Consider the following 13,037-nt stretch of genomic DNA (forward strand, 5'->3'; position numbering starts at 1 on the left):
GAACTGAGCAACTAAGCACATATGCACAATTAGTTAAAATCCATGTACATTTTTTAGTACAAAATTTTTAAACGTCCATTAACATAAATGTAGAAAACAAACAAGGCTGCCAGGGACTGGGGGGTATAAATTGGGAGATTGGGATTGACATATATACCCTACTATATATAAAATAGATAACTAATAAGAACCTACTCTATAGCACAGGTAATTCCATTCAATACTAAGTAATGGTGTATATGAGAAAAGAATCTAATAAAGAGTGCATATATGTATAACTGATTCACTTTGCTGTATATCTGAAAATAACACATCATAAATTAAATTCCAATAAAAATTTCAAATGTTCATTAATAGAGAAATGATTAATTTAATAATAGTATAGTTATGAAATGGAATATGACATATCTGTTAAAAAGAATGAGGCATATCTGTATATACCTCAAGATTCTTTAAAATCTCAAGATACATTACATAAACAAAGCAAGGTGCAGACAAAATAAAAGTTTTCTGTATGTACATATGTGGAAATAGTAGTAATTATATTTTCCAGAAGGATATATGGGAAACTGTGACAGCAATTATAGAGATTATCTTTGTGGAAAAGGACTAGGGATAAGGAGTGGAAGACTTTTACTTTTCACTTTATAGCTTTCTGTATGGTTGCAAGAATTGCTTTATTTTAAAACATGAAATATGATTTTTTTTTAAAAAGAATAGGTTGTATCTTCATGGTTTGACATGGAAAAACATGGACAATATAAGAGGAAAAAGAGCAGGCACAGAGGATCAGAGTGGGATGACTCTGTTAATGATTTTACTTACAGATGTAGACCTATGCAGTACTTGTGTTAAAAATATGGGGAAAAAATTGGAAGGAAATACCCTGAACTATTGTCATTGTGGCCATCTCTAGCAGAGTGGAAAAGTGGTAAGATTGCAGACACCTTTGCTTTCTCTGTGCTGTTTAATTTTCTACAAGGCTGGTAAAGGAAAAATATGAATTTTTCCAACTGGGAGGAAAAGGTAAAAAAAGAAAGGATATCCAGTCGTCCCCCTCCCTTTTGCATGAGGTGCTCCTATCTGCTCTATGCAAAAACAAGGATTTGGCTGTGTCTCTCACCTGGCTGTTCTAAGCTTACTCTCAGTTATTTCCCTTTTAAATCCCACCTGCTAGGGAAGACTTTGCAGTAGGTAAGACTCTTTCCTCTGCTCCAACTTATCTTCCCAAGTCTTACTCAACTAGAAAAACTGGAAGATAAAAATAAAAAACATTTTAGCAAGACGCTGAAAACTAGCCCAGCCCATACATAAAATCAGCATATTTAGTGACCCACCAGTTTGTGTGAGGAGCTAGTAGCCAGCTCAGGTGCCCCCCTGAGAGCACCTGGGGGCATTCCCTCACAGTTTGAACTTCGTTGTTTTCCTTACCCACTCATCCTGTCTGTTGCCCTAACTTGGGAGGTTGACATGACAAACTGGTGGGGCAGGAGTGCTATGGAAATAAAAGGTGATTAACCACATTGATGTATAAGCCCTGGAGGATAAGACTTGTATCATGGGTTTGCTATGATTATTGGCTAGAAAATTAGGAGAACCCAAAATGTTCATTAACCCAAATGTGCTCGGATTTTATTAAGAAAATACTATCACCACTCTAACTCCTAACAATTGAGTTTTTCAGTTACTTTTCATCTCAGAATCTTGAAACGCTTAAATATCACTTTCAGCCTATACCGCAATGATATAAATGGGTGTGAATTGCTATTGGGCAACCAATGATACTTATGTTGACATATCTTCCAGCACCTCCCACCCTGCATCACTAATGAGGTTTGTGTTACTGGTGAGAGCTGCTGTTGCAATGAGGAGAAGCAGCACAGATGTGTCCCAGGGTTGGAGAAGAGCTTAGAAAAGAGAAATCTGAGATTCCCACTTCATTCAGGGAAACTGGAAGAGGAAAGTGAACAGGTTCACACAAGGGGAAGTGGCCAAGCAGAAGTTTCTAATGCCAAGGCCACTATTGAACCTACCCAGCTGCACTATGCCATTTGTTTGAATCTAATTATCACTCTAGTTAACCCACAAAATAAGAGAGACTAGTCTTTCTTGTATGTTGGGAAAATATTTAAACAACAAATTTGACTACTGATATTGGCTGAATCGTATCCCGCCAAATAGATACACTGCAGTCCTAACCCTCAAACCTCAGAATGTGAGCTAATTTGCAAATAGGATCTTTGTAGATTTCATCAAGTTAGAACGAAGCTACTGGGTCCTAATCTGGTAGGACTGGTGTCCTTATAAAATGGGGAAATTTGGATACAGAAAGGAAGAAGATATAGTCACAGGGAAAATACCTTGAGGAGACAGAGGACTCCTCATCTATAAGCCAAGGAACGCCTGAGGCCACCATGAAGCTAGGAGAGGCCTGAATTAACTCCTTCTTTAGCACCCTGCCTGGTAGCTTAGACAGTAAAGAGCCTGCCTGCAGTGTGGGAGACCCAGGTTCAATCCCTGTAAGCTACCATCCATGGACTCACAGAGTCAGACATGACTGAGAGACTTCACTAGCACCCTCAGAGGGAGCTTGAGCCTGCCAAAGGGTTGATTTTTGCATTTTTGGCCTCCAGAACTGTGAGACAAAAAGTTTCTATTTATTAAATAGACACCCACTCAGTTTCTTACAGCCACCCCAAGAAACTAATGCATTCAGCATTAGTCACATGTCCTTAACAATGGTCAGAGACTGGAATAAGAGTGAAACCTCAGCCTATTCTAGCGTGGGATGTTTGTGTGACAAAATGAGTAAGAGGACTTCATGGTTTCTCTATTGCGGTGGTGGGTTTTTCTGGGCAACACTTGGCCTGGAGGTAGTTCTCTTCCTGTGGAATGCAGAGAGCCAGGAAACCCCTCCCTCTGCAGTGGGGCAGGGAGGGGAGGTCCAGAGCGCAGCCCAGGCTGACCTGGAGCGCAAGTACAGGCTCTGGCCGCTGCTTGACTCCATGGAGCGGCCAACACTGTGCATCCAGCTGCTCAAATGGAGGCAAGACAGTGGCATGGCTCCTCAGTGGGGGTGAAAGCCTCGAGCCCAGGCCGTGGTACTTCTAATGCCAACCATGGAGCCTGGAATCGCGGGCGTGAGGGGCCACAAGCAAAACAGAACATCTCAAACATATCAGGAACTGAACCCTATTTGGCCAAGGAGTTTTGTTGTTGTTCTTGCTTTATTTTTGTTACTTCTTTCTTTTTATTTTAAAACTTCCTTGGGGAAATTAGCATTAAAATCGGAACACAGTGCATAATTTTTGTATGTATACTTGTCCAAATGTAATTTATTCTTAATTTTGTGTGTGTCATTCTATTATTTGATTCAGTTCTCAGCTCATCCTTGTGTGATCGTTTCCAAGCCAGGGGGAGAAAAAAAAATCCTCAGTTGTTAAAGAGAGGCCCCTGATTCAAGAGATCCCCACATGATGGCAGCCCGGAGTGAATAGCATCCCGCCCCTGGTCCTGAAACTGTGTCACAGGAAGGACTCCTGGCTGCCTGGGGACGCGCCCCTCTGCTCAGACCAACCTCATCAGGGCAGAGTTAGACACAGGCCACAGCCCTGAGCCTTTGTTTTCATTTGTCCTAAGACCCGTAGGCTTCTCTCTTTTGTCTCAAGAGCGGACCAGGGTAGGAGGGGTGCCAGGACTGACCTCAGAGAAGATCCTAGCAAACCATGTCACAAACTTACGGTATTTTCCCCTATATACTTCAGCTTGAGAGAGACTTTTTTTGTCAAAATAGAAGACAGGGGTAAAGTGCAGGTTTGTTGTTGTTTTGAAGAATTTGAACAGCGAGGTGTTTTCCCTGGGACTCAGTTTCAAAATCAACACATGGACACTGCCTGAACAAGGAAAAACGGAGTCAGCTCTGTCACCATATTCATCCTCGGCTGGGCTCCCAAGGTGCCCACCACCCCAGACTGCACAGTGCCCTTGGGTTGTCACCCCAGGTGGCGGGACAGGAAGGAAGAAAGGTCACGTTGTTTGTGCAGTTGGTTGTCTTATTGCTGCTGGGCTGGTAAAATTGTTTTTCCGAGAGCTTCTTGTTCATTTGGCTTTTAAATACATATTATGCTTCTCCTTTTTCTTTTTTTTTTTTCCTGAGGGCTGGGAGAGAAGCAAACTTTCCACAGTGTTAACTGTCACGGATTTTTCCTCCGCTGTACAATTGGGTGGCAGCGAGGCAGTGCTAAGAGGCGTGATTTATTTATAAACATATCTGGAAATATTTTTAAAATAAAAAATGCCAAGGGTGGGGCTGGGTCAGAGCCAAGTCATGAAAAGTGAGATGTTTATCCTGGAGGTGGGCATGAGCACCCTCCCACAGGTAGTTTTAAAGTAATTTGGGGTCAAGTGGAAACATTCTGGTTATACTTACTTCAGTTTTAGATGCAGAAATATAGATTCTAGCTTGCTGGAAAGCTGATCTGAGTAATTCTATGCTTTGAAGACAATCTTGTTTTGTAGAGTTTCTGAGACAAATGCTGACCAGACGGTATGGTATTTAAAGAACAGCTTTGTAGCCTCCACAGCCCCAAATCCTTACCTTTTTTCCTGCTTCCTTCCCGTTAAGCTGCACCATCCCGCCTGGGACACAGGCGGACAGTGGCGGAGACAGAGACAGGCCAGGGACCGACAGAGGATGGGGAAGTCGTTAACAGGACCAGACACACCCTTCCCAGGTCAGGCGGCCACCTTTCCATTCTCTTTCTACTCTATTCTTTCTATTCCATTCTAGTCGGGAGTGTTTCTTCAACTGCCTTAAGCAGGGGGCTGGGAGAGGATGTTTGGTCAAAGGGCACCGAGATGGGAACAGGAGAATCCAGGAGAGGAAATAAGGGGCCAGAGATAAAGAAATAAGAGCCAGGAGGAGAGAAATAAATAGAAACAAAGATGATGAATAATACCAGGTACAGAACAGACAGGGTGCAAAATGAAAAAGGAGCGAGACATGCAGATTGTCCTGCAGAAAGAAACAACTCAAAAATAGAAAAATGTGAGAAACCTAAAGTAAACAAACTTAGAAGCCCATACAGGAAAGGAAAGAAGCAAATGGAGGTAAGAAATAGAACCCCAAACAGGAAGGACGTCTGAATGAGAAATGCGATGGAGGGAGAGAACAGAGAAGCCTTTGTGGTGTGTTTGTAGATTAGGAAAGACGACAGAACAGACGGAATCCAGGAGTGTTTATTCTTCGCACCTGGCAAACAAAAAAATTCATTATTTTTTAATCATAGAAGAAATATCTCTAAGAGCACTGGGCTTTTCATGCTATTGGCCTGTCTCTCACTCATCTTAATCCCTTAGGGCTCTTTTAAAAGCGTAAGGAAACCCAGCATGAGGGAAAGCACGTTTCCACCCAGATGACTTTTTATATAAAGTTTATTTTAGAGAGATAAGTCCTCATAGTCCTTAGAGTTCAAGCTGGGTTACCTGTCCCCGGTGGTGAATGATCACGAGCTTTTTAGTCCCTATAAATCCCAGAATAAATGACAAAAATATTCGGCCCCTTAAAAATACGGGTAAAAAATGAAATAATTATGTGCATGACTCTCATTTCAGAAGGCCGCCTTACCATTAATAAGTTAGAAGTTGCCTTGTAAGTTTAAATAATTTAACAAATGGAGTAATAAAAAAATGTAAGTAAAGCATAAACCAATAAACACAACACATACCCAGGAGAAGTAAAGATTAGTTATTTCATTACTGCAAATGGCTGCTACTAGCATTATGATAAATTACCAAAAAGATGCCTCTCTACCCCCTTCTATAATTTCAGGTTATTAATTTTATTCACATACAAGTAATTCTTTCCTTGTATGCCTCTCTTGCCCTGTTTCTCTAATGAGGAAACTGAAAAAAAAAAATGCAGTACATAAAATGCACAAATTGGCACTGAAGCAAATGAAAAAATATATCAGAAACAAATAACACCATCAGCTTTTAACCCCATAATAAGCTCTTATTTATTTAGACCCTATTAATTTGGAATTTATAATAACTTGATTGGGGTCTGGGCAGAAATTTTCCTTCCTTCAGCAAACGCTGCTTTGCTCAATAGTGTGAAAGAGTGATATAAATGAGATTACAAAGGGAAGGTTTGAAATACATCTTGGAGCACTTCAGGCAATCTCTTATATATGAAGAATTAATATAAGAATACATATCATTCTTATCTGATAAATCAGAAGGAATTTGTTAGGTCACCCGGCAGACTAGGGAGGTATGAGTTTATCACTAAGTAACTCTATGACCATAGGCTAGGCATTTAACTTTTCCAGCCTTTGCTTTTCTTACCTGTAAAATTGGGTTGCTAATACTAACTCTGCCTAGTTGGAGGGGTTGTTATGAGCATGAAATAGGAGAATGTGTGGGAATTCATTTTAAAATCCATAAGGTATTAGGAAAATCTGTTTTATTTCAAATGAATTTAAAATTCATACTTTTTACTAATTCAATCTGACCTTCTCTCCATTAGTTTATACCAGTAAGGTTTTCTCTTTACACAGCTTCAATGAAATGAAATTCCCTAATGAACTGGGTGTGTGTGGGGGGGTGTGTGCGTGTGTGTGTACAGAGTTCTGTACAATTTTTTATTTTTTACACACAGACAACTCATATTGCCTTTGGTGAAATGTATGTTGTAAAGTATTAAAATACTGTTTCCTCAGTTCTAAGACACCTGCTTTTTCACATTTGAATGTTTTGGAAATCAGAATGAGCTTTACAATCATTGTCAAAATAAACATGTCAACTGCCAGGTAGAGGAGTTGCTAAGAGGAATTGTCATTTGCTTGTAATGGATCAATTCAACCAAATCTTTCAGAATAAAGAATTTTCAGAGCTAAGAGATGTTGGTGTTTACACTTCACTCAGATGCAAAACATCTGTCTGTCAAGCTCTTTCAAGACAATCTGTTGCTCTTCCTATAAGATGTAATCAATTAAAGAAAAAAATTTAAGATTCTAAATCAGGGGTGCTACAGAGGTCAAACTCACAGGCACTTTTATGAAAATATCACCTCTGCTTAGCAACAACCACCAGTGTTCTAGTGAATTGTAATCTTTGGAATATGAGTGAAGATGGTAAGTAATTATATAAATAAAATGGATGCTATTTGTTGGTAAAAAAACTGTGTATATGAATATTGCATTTTTTTCTCTCTTAGAATAAAACCTATCTTTTAATTAGACAAATTAATCTCTTTTATTTTGCTTGTCAGATTGAGCAGAGAAAGCTTTTAGGTTTTTAAAGCATCTAAAACATCATTAAATATAATTAAATTTATATTAATTCTTAAGATGTATGCACTTTATTGTATGCATGTTATACTTCAGTAAAACACTGAAAAATTATACCTATATGACCATGTGCATTTAGCTTGAATAAAGATTTATCAAAATATAACCAGTTACAGCTTTCAAACTAGTTTATCCAACTGCTTATACAACACACCTTCTCAGCTAAGTCCTAGGCACTCTACACATATTACTTAATAACAGCATTTATTAGGGCTTCCCAGGTGGCACTAGTGGTAAAGAATCCACCTGCCAATGCAGGACATGTAAGAGACACAGGTTCAATACCTGGGTCAAGAAGATCCCCTGGAGGAGGGCATGGCAACCCACTCCAATATTCTTGCCTGGAGAAGCCCATGGACAGAGAAGCCTGGCTGGCTACAGTCCATAGGGTCAAAGAGCCAGATAACAGCTGAAGCAACGTAGCACTCACACAGCATTTATTAAGCATTTACTGTGTGCCAGCTATTTGCAAAGGATGTACCAACAATCTCGTTGAATCTTTAAAAGAACTTACAAGGTGGGTGTTATTGTTTCTACAATGAGGAAACTCTTATTTAAGGCATGTATAAGTTAGTTAGGACCACAAAGAAGGCTAAGCGCCGAAGAATTGATGCTTTTGAATTGTGGTTCTGGAAAAGATTCTTGAGAGTCCCTTGGACTGCAAGGAGATCAAACCAGTCAATCCTAAAGGAAATCAATCCTGAATATTCATTGGAAGGAATGTTGCTGAAGCTGAAGCTCCAATACCTTGGCCACTGGATACGAAAGACCGACTCATTGGAAAAGGCACTGATGCTGGGAAAGATTGAAGGCGAAAGGAGAAGCGGGTAGCAGAGGATGAAATGGTTAGATAGCATTACTGATGCAATAGACATGAATTTGAGCAAACTCCAGGAGATAGTAGAGGACAGAGGAGCCTGGAGTGCTGCAGTCCGTGGGGTTGCAAAGAATCGGACACAACTTAGTGACTAAATAACAACAGTGAGTTAGTTATTTTCATGAGGTCACAGTGCTGGAAAGTAGGAAAAAATGCAAATCCAAGCAGTTTGGCCCCTAAGGTTTTCATTTATGAACCTCTTTACAGTCATCCTCAAAAATACACACAGTAGATTCTGTTGTCTTTATTTCACAGATGAGCACCCTAAAACTCAGAGAGGTTAAGTAGCCTGACTGTAACACACAGCCTGTAAAGGGGAGAGCCAGAACTCATACATGGGCCTGTCTCCCAAGACCTTGCTGGCTCCTCTGTGACAGTATAATGCCTTTCTTAGGGAGGAGCTGTTCTTTAGACATGGTTTTCTTAACATCACAGTACAGGATAGCCTAAGAGTGAGAGGTAATAGAGATGGGGGTGGGGTGGGGGGAGAAGAGACTAGAGTTGAGGGAGCAGCTCTCAGCCCTTCAAGAGAGTTGCCATAGGTCTCTAATCCCGGCGCTGCAGATATTGGAGTTTTCCTCTTGAAGTCACCTTGTCTGGTTGCTCTGACTGTGGATGCAGTCAGCAATGAAATTCAGTTCACATTCATTGGGATATTATGCCACAGATTTTCTCTAACTTAGACATGTGTTTTCCTCTCTCACTATCTCTTTCCTAGCTTGCCCCCTAGACATCTATCCTCCTTAAGAGAAGAAACAAAATATGCAAAGAATCCTGGACTTTAGGAAGTGTATTCCTCAAAACATAGGAGCCTCCTGTGGGCTGTCTCTGTTATCTTGCTCAGAGGGACCGGCAGGAGTTGCCAAGCTGTGCCCCTTGATACCAACCTGGAAGGTCAGGTCTATTTTAGCTTCTACTCTGACTTGCTTTTTGTAAATTAGTACCAGCCCTTTTAGATTCCAACCATACCAAATTTAAAAAATGCTAGTTTGGACAATAATTTATTTGGGGCCATTTCAATTGGCTGTACTTCACTAGGAACAAAAAATTACGACTGGGTCACCTTCCCTGCCATTGGAAAAAAGCTTCATTTCTCCCTACCCTAAAGATACAATAATGAACTAGAAATTCACTGGATACAGAGCATTGAAAATCAAACTGCTCTGTTTGCATTTTTAGCATTTGAGAAGCCATGTTCTACTTGCAGCTTGAGAAATTTCGAAGAAATTATCTAAACATTGGGTTCTAGAGATGAAGAGGAAACAGATATTGGAACAATTTTACAAAATTGCAGGTCTTTTGGAGGAGTTAATGGACTGCAGTAGTTTTTACCCATAGGAACATGTACTCATTGCTGTGTGTGGTTCACTCTTTATCAATGTCCCTGGTAATAGTGTGTGTTGTAAAGAAAGGTAGTACACTTTCTGATCAACATTGACCTAAACAATAAAAGTTAAAACTTAAAAAAAATTTTCAATGAGGCCTTTCATTAGAAACTTTTATGACACAAAAGTTAAAAAAAAAAAAAGACTTCCCCAGTCCATGTGTTTTGAATGTTGGCCTTTTAAATAGTGGGTTAAGGCTGCGTCATTATTTTCTTTGTGTTCAATTTCCTTTTCAGCTGTTACACAGCTACTTGTTTAGCACCTTTGGCCATCAAGAGGATTGAAATAGAAAACAATATATGTCTCAGGATTCTAGATATGGGTCTGTACCCCAGCACCTGTTAACTCAAAGTCAAAGCTCCACCAATGCTAGGATTCTGAGCTGAAATTTCCACTCACAGAGAAGGGGTTGGGTAGGAAGTATGGACAAAAAATTATTATTTTTTAAAATTTTATTGAATTGTAGTTGATTTACAATGTTGTGTTAATTTCTCTGGTACAGCAAAGTGATTTAGTTTTACCCCAAAATACAGTCTTTTCCATTTCAGTTTATCACAGGATATGAAATATAGTTCCCTGTGCTCTACAGTAGGACTTGGTTGTTTATCCATCCTACAGATAATGATGTGCATCCCAATCCTTCCCTTCCTTTCCCCTGGCACCGCGTCTGTTCTCTACACCTGTGAGTCTGTTTCTGTTCTGTAAATGTGTTCGTTTGTGTCGTATTTTGGATATCACGTATAAGTGATATCATATAGCATTTGTCTTTCTCTTTCTGACTTACTTTGCTTAGTATGATAATGACTAATTGCATTCATGTTGCTGCAAATGGCATTATTTCATTCTTTTTTATGACTGAGTGCTATTCCATTGTATATATGTACCACATCTTCTTTATCCATTCATCTGTCAATGGACTTTTAGGTTATTTATATGTCTTGGCTACTGTAAATAGTGCTGCCATGAACATAGGGGTGCATGCATTTTTTCAAATTATTGTTTTGGCTAGATACATGCCCAAGAATGGGATTGCTGGATCACATGGCAACTCTATTTTTAATTTTCTAAGGAACCTCCATACTATTCTCCAGAGCAGCTGCACCAATTTACACTCATATCAACAGTGTTAGGAGTTTTTTTTTCCTTTTTTGCACACGCTCTCCAGCATTTATTATTTGTAGACTTTTTAATGATGGCCATTCTGACTGGTGGTAGTACTTCATTGTAGTTTTAATTTGCATTTCTCTAATAATTAATGTACATTTTTTCTTGTGTCTACTGGTCATTTTTATATCTTCTTTGTTGAAATGTCTATTCAGGTCTTCTGCTCATTTTTGATTAGGTTGTTAGTTTTTTTTTTTTTTTTAATTGATCTGTTGTTTGTTTATTTTGGAAATGAAGCCATTGCTGGTCAGATCATTTGCAAATATTTTCTCCCATCCCATAGGTTGACTTTTTGTTTTGTTTATGGTCTTTAAGAAATCATTTTTAATTAAAGAAGTGAAATCTAAAAGCAACAGTTGTTTAGCTGAAAAATGCTAGACTGCCCAGTGCATTTGAATATTGGGAGTTGTAATGTGAATGCCCCTTTTCATAACTATTTCAGTAGTTGAAGCAATCATTCACCCCCTGCAAGACCTTCATCTGGTCACTAGACAGAGAGGCTTAGCTAGACTCTGGTATAAAGCTCCTGCTTAATAAGGCGGGTCTGTTTTTGAAAACCTATGAGGGGTTTAAGTATTCTGGGGCAGAATTCCTAGGCAGGCCTCTTTTTTTAGGAAAAGAGGAATCTACAGAGCATTGAGAAACATGAAATGCTTGCCTGTCACTCAGGGCCTCCCTGGCTACTGCCGTGTTGATGGGACAAGGTTGCACGTGGCAGTCTAACGCTGCGTGTCCCACATTTAGACAGAGCCAAGCTCAAATGCCTGCAATGCCATTCACCAGTCCTGTGATTTAGGGAAAGTTATTCAACTGCCCTAAGCCTCACTTTTGTCATCTATAAAATGGAGATAACAATGCTTACAACCTTACAGAGCTGTCCTAAGGGCCAAATATATGTACAGCCTTTTAGCACCTGGCATATCACATACGCTAATAAAGGATTAAAATGTGTTTCTATCCTTTCATTACTTCGGTCATTTTTAACTGTATGGTTCTTACGTGTGATAAGAGAGTTTACAAAACAATTCACACCACTTGGAAGTTTCAGGGGTGGCAGGAAGCTCCAAGTTCTGCCCTGGGAAACGGTACTTTCTTAGCTTCCTGTTGAGGAGTTGAGGAGTTAGAGTGGCCTCTTATACCCTCCGGGCCCTGAACCTCTGTGGGGCTTTTGCACCCGTGTGCAAAAGGGTGGGAGGAGCCGGCTATCTGCAGAGGACGGGGGAGCCCAGCCTCACCCTCATCCTCAGTGTCCTCAGCCTCCTGCCCTCAGGCCCTTGGGCCTAGGATGGTGTATGGTCAAGGAGCGTGGCTGGCAGCCAGCTGGGGGCATCAAGATGAGTCCAGGAGACCAGCATCTACCAGAGCTGGCATGGTTCATGGTTGGCTCATTCCGAGTCTACAAAGACACACCCTGTGGATCGAGTACAGGAAACTGGTGCCCAGAGTAAACGTCAAGGCCCAGCAAGGAGCCCCCAGGTCCCTTCCCAGGCTGACTCGGGGATTCAAACAGCTTCTTCCCCTCCCTCCCACTCACAGGCCAACAATGGAACTCAAAGAATGAAGGCCTTCCTTCCTTCCTTCTTGGACTACAGGCCTGTTGGTCAGCAACGGCCTCAGGGAATTGTAATCCTTCTGTAGAAAGAAATCACAAGCCAGGGCTGCAAACAGGCAGTTCAGTGAAAACCTATCCAAATCAAGAGTGCCTGCAGAGCTCTGTGTTTAGCTGGGCTGCAGAGAAGGAGGAGCCTGGCTGCTGCCCTGAACAGAGCCCTCTTGCTTACATTACTCTCTTCTGTGGAGCCTACTATAAACCTTCTCCATTCTTAAAGATCTGTAGGAAAAAGACCAACAATTCAATGGAAAAATAGGCAAGGGCATTGTATTACAGTTCTCCAGAGAAACAGATATACAGAAAGAGATTTATTCTGCAGAATTGACTCACGTGATTATGGAGATAGGAGTTCCTATCTGCACCCAGGAAAGCCCACAGTGTAATTCAGTCCAAATCTGAAGGCCTGAGAATCAAGGGAACTGAAGATGTAAAGCTCAGCATTCAGAAAACTAAGATCGTGGCTTCTGGTCCCATCACTTCATGGCAAATAGATGGGGAAACAGTGGCTGACTTTATATTTTTGGGCCCCCAAATCACTGAAGATGGTGACTGCAGCCATGAAATTAAAAGACACTTACTCCTTGGAAGGAAAGTTATAACCAACCTAGACAATATATTAAAAAGCAGAGACATTACTTAGTCAACAA

Source organism: Bos mutus, chromosome 20 (assembly GCF_027580195.1).
Source record: "Bos mutus isolate GX-2022 chromosome 20, NWIPB_WYAK_1.1, whole genome shotgun sequence".
NCBI lineage: Eukaryota > Metazoa > Chordata > Mammalia > Artiodactyla > Bovidae > Bos > Bos mutus.